The sequence below is a fragment of the Dendrobates tinctorius genome, unplaced genomic scaffold (genome assembly GCF_039654945.1).
Source record: "Dendrobates tinctorius isolate UK_male_01 unplaced genomic scaffold, ASM3965494v1 ptg000019l, whole genome shotgun sequence".
NCBI lineage: Eukaryota > Metazoa > Chordata > Amphibia > Anura > Dendrobatidae > Dendrobates > Dendrobates tinctorius.
In genome coordinates this window covers 30,239,295-30,266,862 of record NW_027361687.1, presented here as the reverse complement: position 1 = coordinate 30,266,862, position 27,568 = coordinate 30,239,295, and positions in this window count along the sequence as shown.

Genomic DNA, 27,568 nt, shown 5'->3' with positions numbered 1-27,568 from the left:
GGGAGACAAACTGAGAAAAAAAAATCCAGAAAATCACATTGTCTGTTTTTTTTTTTCATTTTATTTGCATATTATGGTGGAAAATAAGTATTTGGTCAGAAGCAAAATTTCATCTCAATACTTTGTGATATATCCTTTGTTGGCAATGACAGAGGTCAAACGTTTTCTGTAAGTCTTCACAAGGTTGCCACACACTGTTGTTGGTATGTTGGCCCATTCCTCCATGCAGATCTCCTCTAGAGCAGTGATGTTTTTGGCTTTTCGCTTGGCAACACGGACTTTCAACTCCCTCCAAAGGTTTTCTATAGGGTTGAGATCTGGAGACTGGCTAGGCCACTCCAGGACCTTGAAATGCTTCTTACGAAGCCACTCCTTCGTTGCCCTGGCGGTGTGCTTTGGATCATTGTCATGTTGAAAGACCCAGCCACGTTTCATCTTCAATGCCCTTGCTGATGGAAGGAGGTTTGCACTCAAAATCTCACGATACATGGCCCCATTCATTCTTTCATGTACCCGGATCAGTCATCCTGGCCCCTTTGCAGAGAAACAGCCCCAAAGCATGATGTTTCCACCACCATGCTTTACAGTAGGTATGGTGTTTGATGGATGCAACTCAGTATTCTTTTTCCTCCAAACACGACAAGTTGTGTTTCTACCAAACAGTTCCAGTTTGGTTTCATCAGACCATAGGACATTCTCCCAAAACTCCTCTGGATCATCCAAATGCTCTCTAGCAAACTTCAGATGGGCCCGGACATGTACAGGCTTAAGCAGTGGGACACGTCTGGCACTGCAGGATCTGAGTCCATGGTGGCGTAGTGTGTTACTTATGGTAGGCCTTGTTACATTGGTCCCAGCTCTCTGCAGTTCATTCACTAGGTCCCCCCGCGTGGTTCTGGGATTTTTGCTCACCGTTCTTGTGATCATTCTGACCCCACGGGGTGGGATTTTGCGTGGAGCACCAGATCGAGGGAGATTATCAGTGGTCTTGTATGTCTTCCATTTTCTAATTATTGCTCCCACAGTTGATTTCTTCACTCCAAGCTGGTTGGCTATTGCAGATTCAGTCTTCCCAGCCTGGTGCAGGGCTACAATTTTGTTTCTGGTGTCCTTTGACAGCTCTTTGGTCTTCACCATAGTGGAGTTTGGAGTCAGACTGTTTGAGGGTGTGCACAGGTGTCTTTTTATACTGATAACAAGTTTAAACAGGTGCCATTACTACAGGTAATGAGTGGAGGAAAGAGGAGACTCTTAAAGAAGAAGTTACAGGTCTGTGAGAGCCAGAAATCTTGATTGCTTGTTTCTGACCAAATACTTATTTTCCACCATAATATGCAAATAAAATGAAAAAAAAACAGACAATGTGATTTTCTGGATTTTTTTTTCTCAGTTTGTCTCCCATAGTTGAGGTCTACCTATGATGTAAATTACAGACGCCTCTCATCTTTTTAAGTGGTGCAACTTGCACTATTGCTGACTGACTAAATACTTTTTTGCCCCACTGTATATAGTACATGCTTTTTTAAGGAATGGGGCTAGTAATACCGATTCATATAGGCAGCAGCTTTTTAAAATTTATTCTTTATCTACTAGTTTTTATTTTACTTTTTTTCATTCATTTCACATACTGTGCTCCAATAACAAGAAGTGGCATACTAAAGGGAAATATTGAAATATTGCCACATTGAGTAGTAAAATGCACTGATCAGCTAAAAGCACTCGCGCCCTGGATATTAGTATATACCTGCAAGGGAGAACATCAGCAGAGCACAGGCAATGTTTCTAAGTGATCGAGCTTCAAAGAAATGTGGTTTCATTACTTTTACCGCATCTCCAGATCAAAGATAATGGTGCTCAATCATACAGCCTGAGAGTATGAGAAATAATCATGTAACCTGGGGGTTGGTATCCTGAACACGATCTCTCAATGTTCATTTTTCCGACGTTCCTCTCGTATTTCTAGTTATAATGATCAAGCACAATGTAGCACTTTACAGTAGTTTACCAGCTTTATTATATTGGCAGGTTATTCCCAATTTTTGTGCTTTTTTTTTTGTTTAATGATATGTATGGAATTTTTATAAACTTTTTTTTAAGTGTTTTTTTTTTTACAACTTATGCATGCAAAAACAGGAAGAGAAAGTCAGCTATGTAATATTAGGAGGGCAGTGTAAGACTAAGTTCACAGCCCATGCAAAAAAAGTCTACCCCAAAAAAAGTCCACAATATGATATACAATTGCAAATATCTGGGGTGTTTCTGCTTTAATACATAGAAGGGTGCAAGGGAAGAAGTGGTGGGAGTATCACCCACCATTATGACTGAGTAACCTCTTATAGGTGGACACTTACTGTACTACATACTGTATGGTGCATGCTAGATTTTGCATAAAAACTATATAAAAATGCAGTAAAATACCACAAGATGAAAGTGGTAAAGGTAGTAGCATACAGAGTAGTTTCACAGCTGCAGCACTGAACAGACACTGTCAATTTTGCTTTAGGCACTAGTAAATCGATACTTGTCTGAGTATTTTGAAAGAACAAGCCCTCCTGTCATATTCTTGATTCCTGACTATCATTAGAAGGACGCTGCTATTATGCCTTTATGATATATTATCACGCCACTGAAACCACAAAAATGTAAAAATCTCTTAAGAGTACCTGCATTTTTTTAGGTTGCACTTAACTCAGTGCCCAAAGAGAAGCTAATGAAATGTAGCCCATCAGGAGGCCTTAGCTTATAGAGAACATTATTACATGTACATTTTAATTGCTTAAATCAGAACCGTCAGCTTAATATGTTATCTTAAGCAATGGCATCATAATACAGCTACAGAGTCTCCTAGTAGCCAGAACATCACAAGAGAAGACACCCAGCTTCTTTAAAGAGGTTTCCTGGTCCATATTGATAAGTTTGCAGTCACTCTGTGTGACTGCAGACTTATGAATGCCCCCTGTGTGCTGCGGGGATTCGCCAGTTTTCTGAGACGGGACCAGAGGGTATGTATGCAGAAGAAGAAGCAATGGTACTCCTGAAGAGCCCTTGCATGATGTGACTTTAGCAAGGAAAGGCCGCCATCTGCTTGCTGGATGAAACCAGGTGGAACCAACTGGCACCAGACGAATTGTAGATAGAGCCTCTTTTTGTATAGGACCTAATCAGGTGCCTCACAAGACAGAGTTCCTTGAAAAAAAAACCCTGCATGTCAAACTACAGGGGGCTTTGGCACCAGGAAAGCACAAGGTGCATACATGCACAGGAGAACATGCTATAGCCAGAGTGACAGGCCGCAGCATTAACAGTGTGCCAGGATGCTGGCAGCTTGCGGACAGCATGCAGACAGCAACAAATCAGATCCAGAGCACACGACTATGCCAGTCAAGACTCGAGAACCCAATATACACCTGTCAAGACTCTGAGACCAGACTGCGCAGGTCAAGGCCCGAATCCCAGACCTACGCCAGTCAAGATACCGTACCCTGCCGACATCGGTCAAGATCAGGAGCCCATCCCTCTACTCCCCATATCTGGGAGACAACAGTCATCGGTCAAGTACTGATGATCTCTAGGACCTTAGAGGTTACAAAAGAACAACACGAGTGAGCCGGGCCGTCACTTTCAACAATAACGTGCGGTACAGGGTCAATCTGGCTTAAGACATCAGGTTTGATGGAGGCCGGTTGGTACACGGGAGGCTTGCTTGATTGACTTTGTAAGAAGGACTTGCGGCCTAGCGGGAAAACGCGGTTGCCCTCAGTAGGTACATTGTTGCAGGAAGAGCAAATGAAGTATCTTATCAGGAATGAATGTACTACCCTTGTAATAAGGACAAAAATATAAACCCTGAGAGATGCTTTCATTATTCAAATTATATTCTGAATTCTATTGTATGTTTACTGTTTCATATTATTAACTTTTCCCTGACTATTTTAAATTCCCTCCTTATCTGGCGGAAGTAAATAGTTAATCGACTGTTCCTGCCTCATGTCCTCTGCGCGTTGCATCTGGTCACCTGCATTGTAATATAATGTATAATGCATATGTGTATGCATTATACATAGTCCCAGCCAGAGCCCTGCCAGTGGGTGTGGCCTCAGTCCATACACTTGTATAGAGTGAGGCTACACCCTCTAATCAGTGAATCCCACTGACCATCTGTGTCACTAGATTCACGCATTGTTGGTGAATCCTGTTAATTGAGAGGGTACTTACAAAAAATCATCTTAGGTAAGGCCAGGATAACTTTGCTACGCTTAACATGACACTGTTATTAGGAGTCCCCAACCAAACATTTTACTCAAAAACTTCCATCATCTTTGCTCCGGACCCGCTGAGGGGAACTGAGGTGTCATAGGGCTCAGGAAAGTTCTCAGACCACTTTATTTGATATAAACCAACAGTTTTCAAAAGCTTAATATTATTCAGAAGTCGCAAAAAAGTATGCATCACCTTTCCATGCTATCATACAGCTGCCGCTCAAAATTATTGTACATCAATCATACAATACAAATGAGGTTGGACTGACCCAACTATGGATTAAACCGTATTTGCCTACTTTTCCTGGTTTTATTTAATGAGAAGATGCTTTGCAGTGTGGATTTTTATCCATAGCTAGGCCATGCTAATCTGTTCCTCCACACCCTGTTCCCTTTCTACCTCCCAAATGTGAGATTCTGAAAAACTTCCATAATCACATCTCAAAAGAGGGTTTCGAGAGACTTTGTCAGAATTTCGGAGATTTGCTATCTCTTCTGGGCATCCAGAAGACTTTTTTTTTTTTTAAATCTCCAGAAGAGTTGGTAAGTATGGACAAAACATTCCTCTAGGACATTTATCCCAAAAAAACACTCACAGAATAACCAAAAATATAGGTCACATACTTTTGGGATTTATCAAGTTCTTGGTTTATGCTATAAGTGTACCGCTTGGTCGACCATAATAAGAAAAATGTACTGCGCTGCGCACCACAAATCTGACAAAGAAGTGGATCGGTGCACTGCTTTTAAAAATAATTGATGGAACTAGTAAAAATTCTATGTATTTAGAGGTATATGAAAGCAATTGAGGAATGTGAGAAATGTCACGTCATGCCTTTTTCCTTCATGTATGCATGTCATGCACGATTGTTAGACTTGTCTGTCTTTTTAAGCTCCTTGTAACTGGAACTGTAATTGCAATACTAAAATATTCCATTGCATGCTATTTACCATGATGATCGGTGGATAGTTAAGCACGGTTGGGTGTAAGACACTCATAAAGAGTAATAGGAATGAGGCCATTCAAGGACAGTCAGGTATTTGCATACAGATGTGCTCCCTTGCCCCTAGTCAATGACCCTATACATGCCTTTCTACTAAAGGGAACATTTTTTAAACATGTATCTAAGTTGTCCTCATGAAGCCTCTTTTCAAATAACGCAGGCATATGACACCAGAATACTGTAAGAAGCTGTCAATTTGGGTAGTAAATGTCAAGTGGCGAAGTCTGTGGAATGTTTAAGGTATTTTAGGTCTAGGAGATATTCTGATTTGTAATACCAAGGTATTGGAGTGTAGAAGACTTTTGAAGCTAATCCACTATATTGTTTAGCTTCATAAAATCTCAAAATGAATTCAGTAGTGATATACCGTAGTTCTATAATTCACTGAAGCAAGATCTACACTCATCTCGCCCCCATATCTATCCAGAGCCTTGTGATTGCTAAGGGACCAGTATGGTGACGAAATTTGGGTGCAGACAGTATGAACAAGTGATAAACCAAGATTTTTCTCACTACAAGTGGCAACTTGTTCTTTGGCCAAGTGGCTGAGAGTGACTGAAGAGTTGATGAACTGCAATGATCCATGGGCCTGAAGTTATGATAATTATACCAGTGAGAAGCTTCAAGAAGTAGTTGCCTGTTGGCATATACCCTTACTTTGGAGGGAAAGACAATTTAGATGTCTAGCTTAGTGAAGCATAGAGTGGACGATGAACAAGTAATCAACTGGCAAAGTCACGTGGTTAAAACAGTTGTATGAGGTGGACCTGCAGTAGTTTTGTGTGGGCCACTGCCTAACTTCTAATGGCCGAGTTGTTTGATCAACCTCTTTGTTTTGCTTTGCGGAAGCCATAGTGGAAAACCAGTGTGCATTAGAGCAGTCAGCCAAGTCCTAGGAAAAACAATAATCAGCTTTTGAAGTGGGCAAAAAGTGACAATGGTTGACTTGTAGGAAAGAAATTTTGTTGAGAATTACAGTCCTGGATTGTTATGAGCTGTGTTGTGTTCGTACTGGAAGCCTTGCTAAAGCCATTGTGAGAGACAAGGCTAATGTGTAAGGCTGCCCAGTTGTCGCAGTGGTTGAATGTGTAGGGAAGAACTGGAGTGTAGTCTAGTCATCCTCTGGTGTGAATGCATGTAAATGTCAGAGAAATCTTTATGGAATCATGGCATAAATATCAGAGAGAAAGGATGGCACTCACCGTTCTATCGTAGAAATTCTTTATTGGTTAAAAGGCATTGGCTCGGGAGGAATGTACAGCGAGTGGACAACGGCCATTTCACGCACTTGCGCTTCAACGGGTCCTGCCATCCTTTCTCTTTTGCTACACAATTTAATTCCATGCCTTTCACTGGATTGAGCACCCGTTTTGATGGTATTATGGCATTCAGTCCAGGTGTGCGATTTGGACTGCAGTCACGGAACTGCTTTGGGGTTCATGAGCAGTGCCGAATCCTCCCTTTCACTTGGGACATAGATATTAGACCACTAGAGCTGAATTAACTTGTTTTTTTTTTTCTTTTCTAAAGGCAATCATACTTTGTGAAGGTGGTGAGTGTGGACCCACTGCGCCACTGACCAAACTTTCCCTGGAGGTAAGTGGCTACCTGGTTTTCACTAGAACCACTGATGTTGAAGATTGGCTTGGGCCATTAGAATCGCCACCAGATGCCACTCCAGGGCAGTTCCCGGACCTGCAGCAGCTGACCAAAGGGTCAGAGACAGAACATGAGGTACAGAGGTGACAGAGATGTGGTCAGACAGTCTGAGGTCAGGGCAGGCAGCACAAGATCAGAATAAAATGAGAGTGCAAGCCTGGACGATAATATGAGAATCTAAATGAACTTGCTCCTTGACAGACTGCAACCAGAAATCTAAATTCAGACAAGTTGTAAGTAACTGCTAATATATCTACTGCTGGCAGGGAACAGGACAGGGAAGCAAAACGTAACAGGTCTCAACAGAGTTAAATTCCTGCAGAGTCTGGTCATGCCTCCCAATTGTCAAGTGGAGACAGCAGGAGAGAAGAGCAGTGCAAGAGGCAGCTCAGAGAGACACTCTGATACAGGGAGGAGCAGAGCAGCATACACAGTGAGTAGGACGGTGCTGAGAAATCATGCGAGTTAACAGCGGGACATATGTCTGGCCCACATTCCAAATGTGTCCACTCTATGTCTTCTTTGCATAACAGTCATATTATTTGCTTAACAAGTCACTAAAGATTCTTTTCTTCCTGAAAGCTTATTGGGAACGAGCATCCCTGATCCCTAGGAACATTCAATTCACAGGGTGCTGATCACTAAGTGAACAAATAAAAAGCTTCTTCATTGGCAGAATTGATCTTTTGTATTGCACAAAAGATCTTTATTCTTGGCAGCATCGTCTTGTGTAAACAGGACTTGTGCTGCTTAGAACAACAGCCGATTATGTGCACTGACTGATCGATTAGGATTATTTAGTCTAGAAAAAAGACGACTGAGGGGCGATCTAATAACCATGTATAAGTATATAAGGGGACAATACAAATATCTCTCCGAGGATCTGTTTATACCAAGGAATGTGATAGTCACAAGGGGGCATTCTCTGCGTCTGAAGGAGAAAAGGTTTTTCTACCAACATAGAAGAGGATTCTTTACTGTTACGGCAGTGAGAATCTGGAATTCCTCGCCTGAGGAGGTGGTGATGGCAAAATCATTTGAGGGGTTCAAGAGAGGCCTGGATGTCTTCCTGGAGCGTAACAATATTGTATCTTACAGTTATTAGGTTCTTGAGAACCACATACATCAGGGAATTTATTCTGACGGAATATAGGCTGAACTAAATGGATAAATGTCTTTTTTCGGCCTTGCTAACTATGTTACTATGATTACAGATGCATAGTTAAGAGTGGTCTGCTGGTCTAAACAGGCTATTAAATAACTGCTTATAGGTCAATATATACCTATAGGCAATTGCTTAATACCACAAATCGGATAACCTTTAGACGATAGAAAGATCTGACTGCTTGTGGTTCATTTGAGTCTGATTTGCAAGAAAATAATTACTTGGTTGCAATCTCCCCATTACAGCAATATCATTTTTTATTCTTGTTCGTAAGCGTACAAATTTAATCAAGGCCAGATTTACCATCAGGAAAATATGAGCAGATGTCAACGCCCAATGGGCTAGAGGGGCCAAGAGATCTTAATTAACTAAGTCTATGTTTACTAAACAGCATCCAGGGTAGTTAGGACACTAAATGTGACTGTTTCCCGAGGGTCTACATACACCTGGAGTTGGTGCTGAATCCAGCAATGATCTACAAACTCCCCCTGTGTTTATTTCAGAGCGGATCAAGAAATGAGAGTCTTCTAAATGAGAAATACAAAATCGGTTTGGATATAATAATCAGAATATTTTATGTTTCATACTAATAATGCTATATTTGATTCCAATAGTTACAGTGAATTGTAAAAAAATGGATAACACTTACACCATCAAGTCCTGGAAGCGCCTACGGTAATCTAGAATATCCTGTACTCTAGATTCATTCCTCAAAGCAACAAGTCTGGAAAATGAAATTCTAATCACAGGTGATGAACTTATATTCACCATGTAGAACAATCAATACACCGCAGGGAAAATAACGTACTTCTTATCTGAAGTTCTGCGGTTTGTTTGAACCCTTAGGGAAGCTACAGCAATATGCTTTACAGACCAATACCCCGAATGAAAGATAAATCAAATTAAAACCAATCTATAGAATGCACACAAGTTTATCTTGTCCCCTGAATGTAAAGTTGTAAAATTTGGCATCATTTTAATAATAATAAAAGCATAAAGGAAAGTAGGTCACAGTGTGTCCTGATGTGAGTAGGGGTACAGGCTTCCCGACCCTAATTATATTAAGCCCTACCCATCAGCGTTCTTATTTCACATTTCTATAAATGGATACATAAAATTGTCATTAAAAATTGAGATTGTTGCATCAAGTAGCTAACTTCATGCTCAGAACTATTAACTATTACAAAACAATAAATTTTGGAGGGAAAATTTCATGGAAATATTCTTAACCCCTTCCTGACATCCGACGTACTATCCCGTCCATGGGACCCGGGCCCCTATGCCCATGGACGGGATAGTACGTCTACCGCGATCAGCGGCGCCCACTTGGTGAGCGCCGCTGATGGCGGCCGGGTGTCAGCTGATTATCACAGTTGACACCCGGCACAATGTGTCAGGGGCGGTCACGGACCGCCCCCGACGCGTTAACCCCTTGCACACCGCGATCAAACATGATCGCGGTGTACCTGGAGTTAAAGGGAAGCATCGGCAGTGAGGGGGCTCCCTCCGTGCTTCCCTGAGCCCCCCACGGCAGCGCAAAGTGCAGTGCTGCTGCGGGGGGCTCTTTCTCTACAGGCCCCCGGATCCAAGATGGCGACGGGGGCCTTCGGGGGCCTGTAGGGAGCTGGCTTCCTCAGTGCCTGCAAAGCGCAGGCATGAGGAAGCCTTCGGCACTGCCTGTGACAGATCGCTGATCTGTCACAGTGATCTGTGATGTGATAGATCAGCGATCTGTCAGAGGACAGTGATGTCCCACCTGGGACTATGTAATAAAGTAAAAAAAAAATAAAAAGAAGTGTAAAAATAATTTTAAAAAAATCGCCAAATAAATTAGTAAAAAAAAAAAAAAATATTCCCCAATAAATTCATTTTTTGAAAATAAAAAGAAAACAAAACAATAAAAGTACACATATTAGGTATCGCCACATCCGTAATGACCTGGCCTATAAAACTGTCCCATTAGTTAACCCCTTTAGCGAACCCCTTAAAAAATAAAAATAAAAAACAAAACAAAAAATGATTTATTATCATACCGCCAAACAAAAAGTGTAATAACGCGCGATCAAAAAGACGCATATAAATATCCATGGTACCGCTGAAAACGTCATCTTGTCCTGCAAAAAACGAGCCACCACACAGCATCATCAGCAAAAAAATAAAAAAGTTACAGCTCGCAGAATAGAGCGATGCAAAAATAATTATTTTTTATATAAAATAGTTTTCATTGCATAAAACCGACAAAACATAAAAAAATGACCTAAATGAGGTATCGCTGTAACCGTACTGACCCGAAGAATAAAACTGCTTTATCAATTTTACCACACGCGGAACGGTGTACACGCACTCCCCCAAAAGAAATTCATGAAACGCTGGTTTTTGTTCATTCTGCGTCTCAAAAATCGGAATAAAAAGCGATCAAAAAATGTCACGTGCCTGAAAATGGTACCAATAAAAACGTCAACTCGTCCCGCAAAAAATAAGACCTCACATGACTCGGTGGATCAAAATACGGAAAAATTATAGCTCTCAATATGTGGTGATGCAAAAACTATTTTTACAATAAAAAGCGTCTTTTAGCGTGCGACAGCTGCCAAAAATAAAAACCGCCATAAATAGTAAATCAAACCCCCCGTTATCACCCCCTTAGTTAGGGAAAAATAATAAAATTAAAAAAATGTATTTATTTCCATTTTTCCATTAGGGTGAGGGTTAGGGCTAGGGTTAGGGCTAGGGTTAGGGTTAGGGCTAGGGTTAGGGCTTGGGTTAGGGCTAGGGTTAGGGCTTGGGTTAGGGCTAGGGTTAGGGCTGAGATTAGGGTTAGGGGTGTGTTGGGGTTCGGGTTGGAGTTAGAATTGGGGGTTTCCAATGTTGGGGCACATCAGGGGCTCTCCAAATGCAACATTGCGTCTGATCTCAATTCCAGCCAATTCTGAGTTGAAAAAGTCATATGGTGCTCCTTCCCTTCCAATCTCTGCCATGCGCCCAAACAGTGTTTTACCCCCACATGTAGGGTATCAGCCTACTCAGACCAAATTGCATAACAATTTTTGGGGTCCAATTTCTCCTGTTACCCTTATGAAAATAAAAAATTGGGGGCAAAAATATCATTTTTGTGGAAAAAAATGATTTTTTTATTTTCACGTCCGAGCGTTATAAACTTCTGTGAAGCACTTGGGGGTTCAAAGTGCTCACCACACATCTAGATAAGTTCCGTGGGGGGTCTAGTGTCCAAAATGGGGTCACTTGTGGGGAGTTTCAATAGTTTAGGTACATCAGGGGCTCTCCAAACGCACATGACACCCGCAGACCATTCCATCAAAGTCTGCATTCCAAAATGGCACTGCTTCCCTTCCGAGCCCCGACGTGTGTCCATACAGTAGTTTTCTCCCACATATGGGGTGTCAGCGTACTCATGACAAATTGGACAACAACTTTTGGGGTCCAATTTCTCCTGTTACCCTTGGGAAAATGAAAAAATTGGGGACTAATTGATCATGTTTGTGGAAAAAATACGATTTTTTTATTTTCATGCCCGGGCATTATAAACTTCTGTGAAGCCCTTAGGGGTTCAAAGTGCTCACCACACATCTAGATAAGTTCCTTAGGGGTTCTCGTTTCCAAAATGGGGTCATTTGTGGGTGTTTCCACTGTTTAGGTACATTAGGGGCTCTCCAAAGGCAACATGACACCTGCAGACCATTCCATCAAAGTCTGCATTCCAAAACGTCACTACTTCCCTTCCGAGCCCTGACGTGTGTCCATACAGTAGTTTTCTCCCACATATGGGGTGTCAGCGTACTCAGGACAAATTGGACAACAACTTTTGGGGTTCAATTTCTCCTGTTACCCTTGGGAAAATAAAAAAAATGGGGACTAATTGATCATGTTTGTGGAAAAAATACGATTTTTTTATTTTCATGCCCTGGCATTATAAACTTCTGTGAAGCCCTTGGGGGTTCAAAGTGCTCACCTCACATCTAGATAAGTTCCTTAGGGGGTCTAGTTTTCAAAATGGGGTCATTTGTGGGGGGTTTCCACTGTTTAGGTACATTAGGGGCTCTCCAAAGGCAACATGACACCCGCAGACCATTCCATCAATGTCTGCATTCCAAAACGTCACTACTTCCCTTCCGAGCCCCGACGTGTGCCCATACAGTAGTTTTCTCCCACATATGGGGTATCAGCATACTCAGGACAAATTGGACAACAACTTTTGGGGTCCAATTTCTCCTGTTACCCTTGGGAAAATAAAAAAAATGGTGACTAAAAGTTCATGTTTGTGGAAAAAATACTAATTTTCTATTTTCACACCCAGGCGTTATAAACTTCTGTGAAGCACTGGGGGGTTAAAAGTGCTCACCACACATCTAGATAAGTTCCTTGGGGGGTCTAGTTTACAAAATGGTGTCATTTGTGGGGGGTTTCCACTGTTTAGGTACATCAGGGGTTTTCCAATCGCGACATGGTGTCCAATCTCAATTCCAGCCAAAAGCGTCAAATGGCGCTGCTTCCCTTCCGAGCTCTGCCATGCGCCCAAATAATGGTTTACCCCCACATGTGGGGTATCAGCGTACTCAGGACAAATTGCACAATAACTTTTAGGGTGCTGTTACCCTTGGAAAAATAAGAATTGAGGGTGAAAAGATCATTTTTGTGGAAAAAATATGATTTTTTAATTGTACGCCTTTATGTTATAAACTTCTGTGAAGCCCTTGGGGGTTCAAAGTTCTCACCACACATCTAGATAAGTTCCTTAGGGGGTCTAGTTTCCAAAATGGTGTCATTTGTTGGGGGTTTCCACTGTTTTGGTACATCAGGGGTTTTCCAATCGCGACATGATGTCCGATCTCAATTCCAGCCAAAAACGTCAAATGGCGCTGCTTCCCTTCCGAGCTCTGCCATGCGACCAAATAGTGGTTTACCCCCACATGTGGGGTATCAGCATACTCAGGACAAATTGCACAATAACTTTTATGGTCCTGTTACCCTTGGTAAAATAAAAATTGGGGTGAAAAGATCATTTTTGTGGAAAAAATATGATTTTTTAATTGTACCGCTGTACGTTATAAACTTCTGTAAAGCGCTTGTGGGTTCAAAGTTCTCACCACATATCTAGATAAGTTCCTTGGGGGGTCTAGTTTCCAAAATGGGGTCACTTGTAGGGGGTTTCCACTGTTTAGGTACATCAGGGACTCTCCAAACGTGACATGGCGTCCGATCTGAATTCCTGCCAATTTTGCATTGAAAAAGTCAAACGGCGCTCCTTCCATTCTGAGCTCTGCCATGCGCCGAAACAGTCGTTCCCCCCCACAAATCAGGTATCAGCGTACTCAGGACAAATTGCACAATAACTTTCGCAGTCCAATTTCTCCTGTTACCCTTGGTAAAATAAAAAAAATTGAACCTGAAGTATTTTTTTTGTGAAAAAAAGTTAGATGTTCATTTTTTTTTAAATATTCAAAAAAATTCCTGTGACGCACCTAAAGGGTTAATAAACTTCTTGAATGTGGTTTTGAGCACCTTAAGGGGTGCAGTTTTTAGAATGGTGTCACTTTTGGGTATTTTCTATCATATAGACCCCTCAAAGTGGCTTCAAATGTGATGTGGTCCTAAAAATAAAATGGTGTTGTAAAAATGAGAAATCGCTGGTCAACTTTTAACCCTTATAACTTCCTAACAAAAAAAAATTTTGGTTCCAAAATTGTGCTAATGTAAAGTAAACATGTGGGAAATGTTAGTTATCAAGTTTTTTGTGTGCTGTATCTCTGTGATTTAAGGGCATAAAAATTCAAAGTTGGAAAATTGCAAAATTTTCAAAATTTTTGCCAAATTTCCGTTTTTTTCACAAATAAACGCAAGTTATTTGAATGAAATTTTACCACTAACATGAAGTACAATATGGCATGAGAAAACAATGTCAGAATCACCGGGATCCATGGAAGCGTTCCAGAGTTATGACCTCAAAGGTACAGTGGTCAGAATTGTAAAAATTGGCCCGGTCATGAACGTGCAAACCACCCTTGGGGGTGAAGGGGTTAAACAGTTGTCCAGCCAATGATAAGCATTCTTTAAAGGTGTAAGACTAGTTAAAGGGGGTATCCGGGACTTTACAAATTACAAAAAATGTATCTAAGCACTAACAGGCAAGTAATTGCAACTTAGCTGCCTGTTGTGCACGGCGCTGTTCTTCTCCAGCACATAATGGTCAGAAACAACTGCCGGGGATTCAGAGGCCACTGCTGATGTCACGTCTACAGAGTAGAGGCTTCTTTTCGGCTCTGCTCTGATAATGAGGTAGGACTTCTGGCATCATTCTGATTGACAGCCGCATCCCCGCTGCCTGACTGAGAGAAGCTGACTGTCAGTCAGAATGAAGCAGGAAGTCCCGCCCTGTCGCATCAACAGAGGCAGCTGAATCCCCGGCAGGAGCAAACTGTGACCACTCTGTGGCGGGGAAGAACGGTGCTGTGCACAACAGGCAGGTAAGTTGCAATTATCTGCCTGTCAGTGCTTAGATACATTTCAGAATAATCACTGTATCCTCAGAGTGAGGTATACAGTGTGCTGGACTCCCTGGTGGTGTATAAGAATTAAGAAACCTTCATTTTGTGAGGACACCCTAGTGGTGTATAAGATTGACTATCACTAAAGGGAATTTTGGTAGACATTCTAGTAGTACAGTAGATTGTCGAACACCCGGTGATGTATAAAATTAGTTCCCTCAAGTGAGATAGGTATGATAACTTAAAAACACCCCAAAGATGTATTAGATTTAAATTCCCACCTGGTATAAGTGAGATGAATAGGACACCTTAGTGTATTGGGGGCTCTATATAGAATGTAGTTCACATTGTGTAGGTGTATTATATTATTGTCATTTCCAGGTAGCCCATATATGAAATTGGCATTATTAATAAAGATTGTATTCTTGTGGGTACACTAGATAGTGAATCTCCAGTGTGGGGTGATTGTAAAAACCATTGGAGATTGACAGGCAGTGTAGATTATTGCACCATGGTATAAAGCAGCTATTTATGGTCAGTTTGACAGTATCGCCATTAGTCCCCGATCCTGTCCCCTTCGACATACACTTGGGGGATAGTCGGGTCCACACTCTGCTGCTATCCAATAAATGCATCTTAGAGCTGAGATGGCTAAATTGAATAGCTGTCATTCAATTAACCTGCAAACAAATGCACTAATTCAAGCACTTTGGCTCCCCATAGTTACTATCTCATATTATTGGAGACCGTGCGAGGATGAGAGTGACAAGTTGATCAGCTAAGAACACATCCCGCGTCTCATACAGTTGGAGACCAAGCGGGGATCAGATGGTACACTAGCTCCCTAGGATCAATACTCACGTCTTATACAGTTAGAGACCATGCTGGGACCAGATGGTATGCTAGCACACTAGGATCAATACTTGCGTCTCATACAGTTAGAGACCATGCGGCGATCAAATGGTACGCAAGCTCCCTAGGATCTATACTCACGTCTCATACAGTTAAAGACCATGCGGCGATCAGATGGTACGCTAGCTCCCTAGCATCAATACTCGCATCTCATACCGCTAGAAACCATGCGGGGATCAGATGGTATGCTATCCCCTCATATAGTTAGAGACCATGTGGGGATCAGATGGAACGATAGCTCTCTAGCATCAATACTCGCATCTCATACAGATAGAAACCATGAGGGGATCAGATGGTATGCTATCCAGCTAGGATCAATACTCGCATCTCATACAGATAGAGACCATGTGGGGACCAGATGGTACGCTAGCTCCCTAGGATCAATACTCACGTCTCATACAGTTAAAGACCATGCGGCGATCAAATGGTATGCTAGCTCCCTAGGATCAATACTCACGTCTCATACAGATAGAGACCATGCGGGGATCAAATGGTATGCTAGCTCCCTAGGATCAATACTCACGTCTCATACAGATAGAGACCATGCTGGGACCAGATGGTATGCTAGCTCCCTAGGATCAATACTCACCTCTCATACAGATAGAGACCATGCGGGGATCAAATGGTACGCTAGCTCCCTAGGATCAATACTCACGTCTCATACAGATAGAGACCATGCGGCGATCAGATGGTACGCTAGCTCCCTAGCATCAATACTCGCATCTCATACCGCTAGAAACCATGCGGGGATCAGATGGTATGCTATCCCCTCATGTAGTTAGAGACCATGTGGGGATCAGATGGTACGATAGCTCTCTAGCATCAATACTCGCATCTCATACAGATAGAAACCATGAGGGGATCAGATGGTATGCTATCCAGCTAGGATCAATACTCGCATCTCATACAGATAGAGACCATGTGGGGACCAGATGGTATGCTAGTTCCCTAGGATCAATACTCACCTCTCATACAGATAGAGACCATGCGGGGATCAAATGGTACGCTAGCTCCCTAGGATCAATACTCACGTCTCATACAGATAGAGACCATGCGGGGATCAGATGGTACGCTAGCTCCCTAGGATTAATACTCACATCTCATACAGATAGAGACCATGCGGGGATCAAATGGTACGCTAGCTCCCTAGGATCAATACTCACGTCTCATACAGATAGAGACCATGCTGGGACCAGATGGTACGCTAGCTCCCTAGGATCAATACTCACGTCTCATACAGATAGAGACCATGCTGGGACCAGATGGTATGCTAGCTCCCTAGGATCAATACTCACATCTCATACAGTTAGAGACCATGCGGCGATCAGATGGTATGCTAGCTCCCTAGGATCAATACTCACGTCTCATACAGATAGAGACCATGCAGGGATCAAATGGTACGCTAGCTCCCTAGGATCAATACTCACGTCTCATACAGATAGAGACCATGCGGCGATCAGATGGTACGCTAGCTCCCTAGGATCAATACTCACGTCTCATACAGATAGAGACCATGCGGGGATCAAATGGTACGCTAGCTCCCTAGGATCAATACTCACGTCTCATACAGATAGAGACCATGCAGAGATCAAATGGCACGCTAGCTCCCTAGGATCAATACTCACGTCTCATACAGATAGAGACCATGCGGGGATCAAATGGTACGCTAGCTCCCTAGGCTCAATACTCATGTCTCATACAGTTAGAGACCATGTGGCGATCAGATGGTATGCTAGCTCCCTAGGATCAATACTCACGTCTCATACAGATAGAGACCATGCAGGGATCAAATGGCACGCTAGCTCCCTAGGATCAATACTCACGTCTCATACAGATAGAGACCATGCGGGGATCAAATGGTATGCTAGCTCCCTAGGACCAATACTCACATCTCATACAGTTAAAGACCATGTGGCGATCAGATGGTACGCTAGCTCCCTAGGATCAATACTTGCGTCTCATACTGTTAAAGACCATGCAGCGATCAAATGGTATGCTAGCTCCCTAGGATCAATACTCGTATCTCATACAGTTAGAGACCATGCAGGGATCAGATGGTACGCTAGCTCCCTAGGATCAATTCCCATGTCTCATACATTTAGAGACCATGTGGGAGTCGGGGCAGGGTGATGCAGGTAGCTAGGTAGTTAGCACGCAATCAAAGGGAAATACACTGGAATCAGGCACAGTGACTCTCTAAAATGACTTCCCGCATCTCATACAATTGGAGACCATGCGGGGTGAAAGTAACTGTACTGCTGCTTCTAAGGTGCCTGTGCGTGTCACACAGATGATTTCCCTGCGTGTCATCCGTGTGAGGAACGTTTTGCAGCCCATGGCCCGTGCTGCTGTTAAAAACAGACACCTCAGCATATTTTGCCCGGGGACACGGTCCATGGAAACACACTGAAGTCAGCGTCGGACTGGCCCACCGGGGAACCGGAGGATTCTCCGGTGGGCCCTGGCATCTGGTGGGCCCTGGCACCTGCAGGCATACAGGGCCAGCAGTTGCCTAGGGCCCCCGCTGCTCCAGGGGCCCCCAGCCAGTGGTGTGTCGCACACCATGCAGCTGCTATGGGGGCCCCTGCCAGCGGAGCAGCAGCGGGTGTCAGGAGGCAGGAGCCCCTGTCCCCGCTGCTAAAGAGAAATGAATATTCACTGCGAAGCAGTGAATATCATTTCAGGTCTCCACCCCCAGAGGCCCCGCCCCCAGCCCAGTAAGCCGCTCTGCATCTGTAAATCAGGGCCGGCGCCGCCCTCAGTCCTCTCTGCTCCTGGCTCACAGCCAGTGCGCGATGACGTCACTACATCGCGCACCCGCTGTGTGTCTGGCAGAGGGGGCAGCTCCTGACACTGAAGCCGGGATCAGCGTGGGAGCGAGGAGGAGAGGTGAGTATTGTGTTTTTTTTTTTTTTTTTTTATATCTCTCTAGCTCTCTCTATCTGTCTCTCTCTATCTATCTATCTATCTCTATTTCTCAATATATCTCTATATATCTCTCTCTCTATCTCTCTTATATCTATATATCTTTCTATCTCTATCTATTATCTATATCTATCTATCTCTATATCTATCTCTATTATCTATATCTATCTCTATCGCTCTATCTTTATATCTATCTTTCTATCTCTACATCTATCTCTATATCTATCTATCTTACTCTATCTATCTCTATATCTATTATCTCTATATTTATTATCTATCTAGCTACCATCTATATCTATCTATCTTTATCTATATATATCTCTATCTAATATCTATATCTATCTATCTCTATACCTATCTATCTATCCGTTATCTATCTCTATATCTTTTCTCTGTATCTATCTATCTCTCTATATCTCTCGCTATCTATCGCTCTATCTTTATATCTATGTCTATCTTTATATCTATATCTCTATATCTATCTCTATATCTATCTCTATATCTCTATAGCTATCTATCTATATATCTCTATCTCTATATCTCTATATCTATCTCTCTATCTCTATATATCTATCTATCTTTATCTATTTATCTCTATATCTTTTCTCTGTATCTATCTCTCTATATCTATATCTATCTATCTATCTCTATATATATCTATTATCTCTATATCTATATCTATTTCTCTCTATATCTCTCTATATCTATCTATCTATCTCTATATCTATCTCTCTGTATATCTATCTTTCTATCTCTATATCTATCTCTATATCTATCTTTCTCTATCTATCTATCTCTATCTATTATCTATATCTATCTCTATCTATCGCTCTATCTCTATATCTATCTTTCTATCTCTACATCTATCTCTATATCTATCTTTCTATCTATATCTATCTATATCTATCTATTATGTCTATCTAGCTATCTCTATTATCTATATCTACCTATCTCTATATCTTTCTATCTTACTCTATCTCTATATCTATCTGTTATCTCTATATTTATTATCTATCTTTATCTATCTATCTCTATCTATTATCTATATCTATATCTATCTCTCTATCTATTTATCGATCTCTGTATCTATCTCTCTCTATATCTATCTCTCTCTATCTCTCTCTATCTTTATATCTATATCTATCTCTATATCTATTATCTCTATATCTATCTACCTATCTATCTCTATATCTATCTCTCTCTATATATATATATATCTGTTTCTCTCTATATCTATCTCTATATCTCTCTCTCTATAGCTATCTATATATTATCTCTATATCTATCTATCTATATATTATCTCTATATCTATCTATCTCTATATCATATCTATCTATCTATCTCTATATCTGTTATCTCTATATCCATATCTATCTCTATATCCATATCTATCTCTATATCTATCTATCTCTATATCTATCTTTCTATCTAACACTATATCTCTATATCTATATATCTCATTATCTATCAATCTCTATCTCTCTCTCTTTATCTATCTATTGATCTATCCATCTATCTCTATATCTATCTCTATATCTATCTATTATATCTATCTATTATCTCTATTATCTATATCTATCCATCTATCTAGCTATCTCTATCTATCTCTATATCTCTCTATATCTATCTTTCTAACTCTATATCTATCTATCTCTATACATATCTCTATATCTAGCTATTATCTCTATATCTATCTCTATATCTATCTTTCTATATCTATCTGTCTCTATATCTATCTCTACATCTATCTATCTATCTCTATATCTATCTATCTCTATATATCTCTATATCTATTTTTATTTATAGCCATCTATCTATATATTGATCTCTATATCTATCTATATATGTCTATATTATTATTATTATTATTATTATATCTGTATATCTCTATCTATTATCTATCTCTATCTATATATCTATCTCTATATCTTTCTATCTATAGCTATCTATCTCTATATCTATCTATCCATTATCTATTTTCTATCTATCTCTATATCTATCTACCTATCGATCTATCTATCTATCTATCTATATTTCTTTCTATATCTATCTTTATATCTATCTCTATCTATCTCTATCTATCTCTATGAATCTTTCTATCTATATCTATCCATTATCTACTTTCTATCCATTATCTACTATCTATCTCTATATCTATTTCTACATCTATCTTTCTATCTATTTCTATCTAACTCTATATCTATATAGCATTATACCCTATGAGGGGGTGCATTATTCCCTATGAGGGGGGCAGTATTATACCCTATGAGGGGGGCAGTATTATACCCTATGAGGGGGGCAGCATTATACCCTATGAGGGGATGCATTATTCCCTATGAGGGGGGCAGTATTATACCCTATGAGGAGGCAGTATTATACCCTATGAGGGGGGCAGCATTATTCCCTATGAGGGGGGCAGTATTATACCCTATGAGGGGGCAGCATTATACCCTATGAGGAGGCAGCATTATTCCCTATGAGGGGGTGCATTATACCCTATGAGGGGGGCAGTATTATACCCTATGAGGGGGGCAGTATTGTACCCTATGAGGGGGCAGCATTATTCCCTATGAGGGGATGCATTATTCCCTATGAGGGGGGCAGTATTATACCCTATGAGGAGGCAGCATTATACCCTATGAGGGGGGCAGTATTATACCCTATGAGGGGGGCAGTATTATACCCTATGAGGGGGGCAGTATTATACCCTATGAGGAGGCAGCATTATACCCTATGAGGGGGTGCATTATTCCCTATGAGGGGGGCAGTATTATACCCTATGAGGGGGGCAGTATTATACCCTATGAGGGGGGCAGCATTATACCCTATGAGGGGGCAGCATTATACCCTATGAGGGGGTGCATTATTCCCTATGAGGGGGTGCATTATTCCCTATGAGGGGGGCAGTATTATACCCTATGAGGGGGGCAGTATTATATTCTATGAGGGGGTGCATTATTCCCTATGAGGGGGGCAGTATTATACCCTATGAGGGGGGCAGTATTATACCCTATGAGGAGGCAGCATTATACCCTATGAGGGGGGCAGTATTATACCCTATGAGGGGGGCAGTATTATACCCTATGAGGGGGGCAGTATTATACCCTATGAGGGGGCAGCATTATTCCCTATGAGGGGGTGCATTACACCCTATGAGGGGGTGCATTATTCCCTATGAGGGGGGCAGTATTATACCCTATGAGGGGGGCAGTATTATACCCTATGAGGGGGTGCATTATACCCTATGAGGGGTGCATTATACCCTATGAGGGGGCAGCATTATACCCTATGAGGGGGTGCATTATACCCTATGAGGGGGGCAGTATAATACCCTATGAGGGGGTGCATTATACCCTATGAGGGGGGCAGTATTATACCCTATGAGGGGGTGCATTATACCCTATGAGGGGGTGCATTATACCCTATGAGGGGGGCAGTATAATACCCTATGAGGGGGTGCATTATACCCTATGAGGGGGGCAGTATTATACCCTGTGAGGGGGGCAGTATTATACCCTATGAGGGGGGCAGTATTATATTCTATGAGATGGCTGCATTATATTCTATGAGATGGCTGCATTATACTATGTGAGGGGGCTGCTTTATATTCTATGAGGGGGCTACCCCAACTCCTGCTACATAATTAAGACATGTAAAACCTTATATTATACCCGGATATTAGCGTGTTTTACCGCATAATTGGTGGTCTGGTATTTAACTCTATGCAGCTACATAGTGGGCCCCAAGAATGATTTTCTCTGGTGGGCCCAAGGTGTTCCAGTCCGACGCTGACTGAAGTGCACAGACCCGTTCACTCTTTTTCCTATGGAGCATTGCTGTAAGATTACATACTCAGTTGGTATGCTAAAAAACGTTTTTTTAAGGCACCTATTTACACTTTGGGAACTAAAAGACTGTTGTTCGGCTGGTAATGTGGGGATATAAAGTAGCCTTCTGTCAGAGATATCTATTGCAGGTGTATACCAGGATATTTTCTTATTTTCTCGAAGAATACTTTTGACGTATACTGCAAGCACCATATCTATGCAAAATAAATTTCCATATTCATCATCCTTCCAAGTGCATATACTGTAAATCTATTATTTTATTGGCAAGAGTCCACAAAGTTACACACTAATGGCTTGCTTATATAGCGTATTTATAGGATCAGTGCTATCCGATTTTTCGTTAAATAGCACTCGGACCAATGTTACGCAATGGGGGTGTGCTGACTCATAATTTTTTCACCGCCAGAACTTTAAAAAATATTGCAGCATGCTGCCATTTCACTTTGAAACTAGATGCCACTCATCCATTCAAAAAATGGATTTCATGGCCCCCACCTGTATGTTGGTTAGTAGTATGGGCCCTTGTAATGTTCTAGATCGTATAAAGACATTCTTGTAATAATCTCCCCCATCCTAGGCCCCTTCCTGGTATAATGTCCCCCATCCTGAAATAATTCCACCTATTCTGTAATAATGCCCTCCTCCTGGTATGATGTCCCCATTCTGGTATAATGTCCCCATGATGGTATAATGTCCCTCATCCAGGTATAATTCTAGCTATTCTGAAATAAATTCCCCATTCTGGTATAATGTCCCTCATCCTGGTATAATGCCCCCATTCTGGTACAATGCCCCCATTCTGGTATAATTTCTTTTATTCTGGTATAATATCCCCCATTATGGTATATTGTCCCCATTCTGGTATAATGTCCCAATTCGGGTATAATGTCCCCCATTCAGGTATAATGTCCCCATTCTGGTATAATATATTTTTTTCTGGTATAATATCCCCCATTCTGGTATAATATCCCCATTCTGGTATATAGTCCCCATTCTGGTATAATGTCCTTAACCCTGGTATAATGTCCCCATTCTGTTATAATATCCCCCATTATGGTATAATATCCCCATTCTGGTATAATGTCCCAATTCGGGTATAATGTCCCCCATTCAGGTATAATGTCCCCATTCTGGTATAATATATTTTTTTCTGGTATAATATCCCCCATTCTGGTATAATATCCCCATTCTGGTATAATGTCCCCATTCTGGTATAATGTCCTTAACCCTGGTATAATGTCCCCATTCTGTTATAATATCCCCATTATGGTATAATATCCCCATTCTGGTATAATTCTACTTATTCTGGTATAATGTACCCTTTTCTGGTATATTGTCCCCATTCTGGTATAATGTCCCCCATACTGGTATAATGTCCCCATTCTGGCATAATGCCCTTAACCCTGGTATAATTTCCCCATTCTGGTATAATATCCCCATTCTGGTATAATTCTACCTATTCTGGTATAATGTCCTCATTCTGGTATATTGTCCCCATTCTGGTATAATGCCCTCATTCTGGTATTACACCCCCATTCTGGCATAACATTCCCATTCTGGTATAATGTCCCCCTGCTGGTATAATTTCCCTTATTCTGGTATATTGCCCCCATACTGAAATATTGTCCCCATTTTGGTATAATTTCCCCATTCTGGTATAACACCATCATTCTGCTCTATTGCCCCCACTTTGGTATAATGCCCCCATTCTGATATGAAGTCCTCCATGCTTGTATAATGTCCTTCACCCTGGCATAATGTCCCCATTCTGGTATAATTCTACCTATTCTGGTATAATGTACCCTTTTCTGGTATATTGTCCCCATTCTGGCATAATGCCCTTAACCCTGGTATAATTTCCCCATTCTGGTATAATATCCCCATTCTGGTATAATTCTACCTATTCTGGTATAATGTCCTCATTCTGGTATATTGTCCCCATTCTGGTATAATGTCCCCAATTTTGGTATAATGTTCCCATTCTGGTATAATACCCCCATTCTGGCATAACATCCCCATTCTGGTACAATGTCCCCCTGCTGGTATATTGCCCCCATACTGAAATATTGTCCCCATTTTGGTATAATTTCCCCATTCTGGTATAACACCATCATTCTGCTCTATTGCCCCCACTTTGGTATAATGCCCCCATTCTGATATGAAGTCCTTCATGCTTGTATAATGTCCTTCACCCTGGCATAATGTGCCCATTCTGGTATAATATCCCCATCCTGGTATAATTCTACCTTTTCTGGTATAATGTCCCCATTCTGGTATAATGTCCATCACACTGGTATAATGTCCCCATTCTGGTATAGTATCCCCATTTTGGTATAATTCTACCTATTCTGGTATATTGTCCCCATTCTAGTATAATGTCCACCATACTGGTATAATGTCCCCAATTTTTGTATAATGTTCCCATTCTGGTATAATGCCCTCATTCTGACATAATGCACCAATTTTGGTATAATGCCCTCATTCTGGTAATACACCCCCATTCTGGTTTCTGGTATAATATCCCTATTCTGGTATAATGTCCCCTGCCTCTGATTGACCAGCAGCGTGTATTGCAACGCAGGGACCTGGCGGGTCTCTACAGCTCAATATATTTCACCTGTATGTGCGACTGCAGTGGCACCTTCTGTGACTATGATCGTTTCACCACTGGGGGCATGGAAAACATCAGACTGCACTCAGATGACATGAGAGTGCAGTCCAATTTCCCTGGATTTACACAATGGAGAAGATTGAGAAATCTTCTTCTCCATCTTCTCACAGTGTGTTCTGATCCTCTCATCCAAAAGAATCGGAGTACACTATGCTTACACTTGGATCAAACTGATCAGAGTTTCACTTGCATAATCAACCCGATTCTCTTGGACGAGAGAATCTACGGCCATCTGACTGTAGCCTTAGGTGCAGAGTTAAAACATCTGCAAAGCTGAAGCAAAAGGATCATTTTAGAAATGAATATTCAACTTTAAGATGAAGCAATTTGGGTGAGTCAGATTGGGCGTGTGATTGCTCCTCAAGAGCTACATAGCTGGAAGCACAGAGTTGTTTAGTTTTTCAGAAAAAAATCTATCACATTTGATTTTATTTGATTTTGTTTGATCGATAGTCGAATGAAATATGCAAATGGTATTTTTTTGCATTTCTTGTTCTGGGTTACAATTGGATGAATTCAGAAAATGTCAAAGATTTACAGAAACACTAGAGCTCTTTTTTGCATATGGCACTTTTCAAATTTAATAAAATCTCCAGCTATACCTGTATGCAAAGCACATGTCTTTTTTCTGGTTTCTTAAAAAAGCAGAATGTAATGCTGCCCCCTAGAGTAAATAATTATACAGTGTTTTTTTTTTCTTTTTCTTACCATTGTTGGATTTTTTTTACACCTGAGCACCATTTGAAGTGTTCCAGTCACTTCAATTCACTTTCCAGAAATATTTAACGAGGAATATCATTTTTTTCAGGTATTATATGACTTTTATCGGTGTTTCATGTTTCCCCTCTCCGGTCTCTGATTCTCATATCCAGTTTCTCTATGTTAGTGAGTGGTTACTAGCACTAGGATGCCTGCCATACACAATACAGGGAGACATGAGAGATACCTGCTCTCCTTTGTCTAAGTAGCAGCATCAGTGAAGACATACAGTAGGAATGAGTAATGTAGCTGTGAATCCAGCACTGGAGTGAGATAAAACACTTACTAAAAAACATTAGCACATCTCTCTTATCATCTGCCTCTCTTACAAAGTTAATCTACCCCCAATAGACTTCAAAAAGCAGATGTAATCGGACATCTCATAGAACTGGCAATCCTTCTTGTTTTGAACAATGGTGAATGATGAGTTCACAAAATACCTGAGGAAGACATTTTATACTGTCGAAACGCGTTGTATGTGCTTTTTCTTGAGAAATAATAAAAAACCTTTTTTGGATAATAAGAAGTCTTGGATCCTACACCTACGGGAGCGCAAGTAGCCTGGTATAAAATTTATTGGATAACATTCCTATGGATACTTGGTCTGAGTGACGTAACAAGTTACCAGGGATTTGCAGCATACCGACCACAGAAGAAATCCACCTTTGAACACCTAATGGTCCTAAGTGACCTATATGCAAGATATCAAGATTTATAAAAGGTGAGAGCTCAGACCCTAGACAGGTGTGTAACTGTACCCCCCTCATTTGGCTCCTCCAAGATTAGTCCATAACCACAGGAACAGGGCTCTTAGCGTGAAATCTTCTTAGCAAGATTGCAGCATTTATGTTCTTTTTTGGCACTCAACATCTCTCCTCAGGACCAAATCTCTTACAGTCTATCAAGTAGGAGAGATTACCACAAACCTTCTTACAGTCCACAATTTGGTTGATCTCATACTCCTTGTTGATATCAGAAGCAGAAGCAGGGAAAGTTTTGACTATAGTAGAGAATCTATTGAGGATCAGAGGACAAAGTAGAGAAACATGAAAGGCATTAGGGATTATCAGAGTAGGACGTAGTTTAAGATGAAAAGTGACAAGGTTTATTTGCTCGATAATTTGAGATGGGTCAAAGAAATTGGGTACCAGTTTTTTTTTTGCAACAAGTCTTCAAACTGATGTTTTTTAGTAGAGAGGCATACCTAATCTCCGGGAGCGATGTTGGGAACAGATCTGTGGCGTCTGTCAGCGCTCTTCATAACTCTTGCTGCGGCTGCATTTAAATTAGCTTGTACCTCAGTCCAGATGTTATGGATGTCCTTATAGACGCTGTACACAGCAGGAAGTAGGGTTTTAGCTGGAATAAACTGAGGGAAACCAGTTTCTAGGCTGAACACTATAACAAATATAGATTTCCTAGAAGAATTTGTATGGGCAAAATTGTCCTAAGGAAGCAGGTCTGACTAATTATCTTGGTGGGAGTTGGAGAATAGAAGTGCTGTTCTATGGACTGTTTAATTCTTTCTGCCCATTTGGGGTGAGAGCTTGAGGAAAAATACAGAGAATTTTTTAAAGTTCTTGCAGAGCGGCCTTCACGATTTGGAAACAAAATTGCACACCACTGTAAGAGATAATAATATTATTTGGGAGACCATGGAACTGGAATATATCTTTAAAAAGTGCTTGGGCCAACTGTGAAGCAGTTAGAAGATCTGGTAAATGCACAAAACAAGACAATTTAGAGAATCGGTTCACTGCAACCCAGATGGTACTGAATCCCTGTGATTCAGGAATATCAGTAACAAAGTCCATGCAGATCCCAGCCCAAGGATCTTCTGGAACAGGAAGAGGCTGAAGATG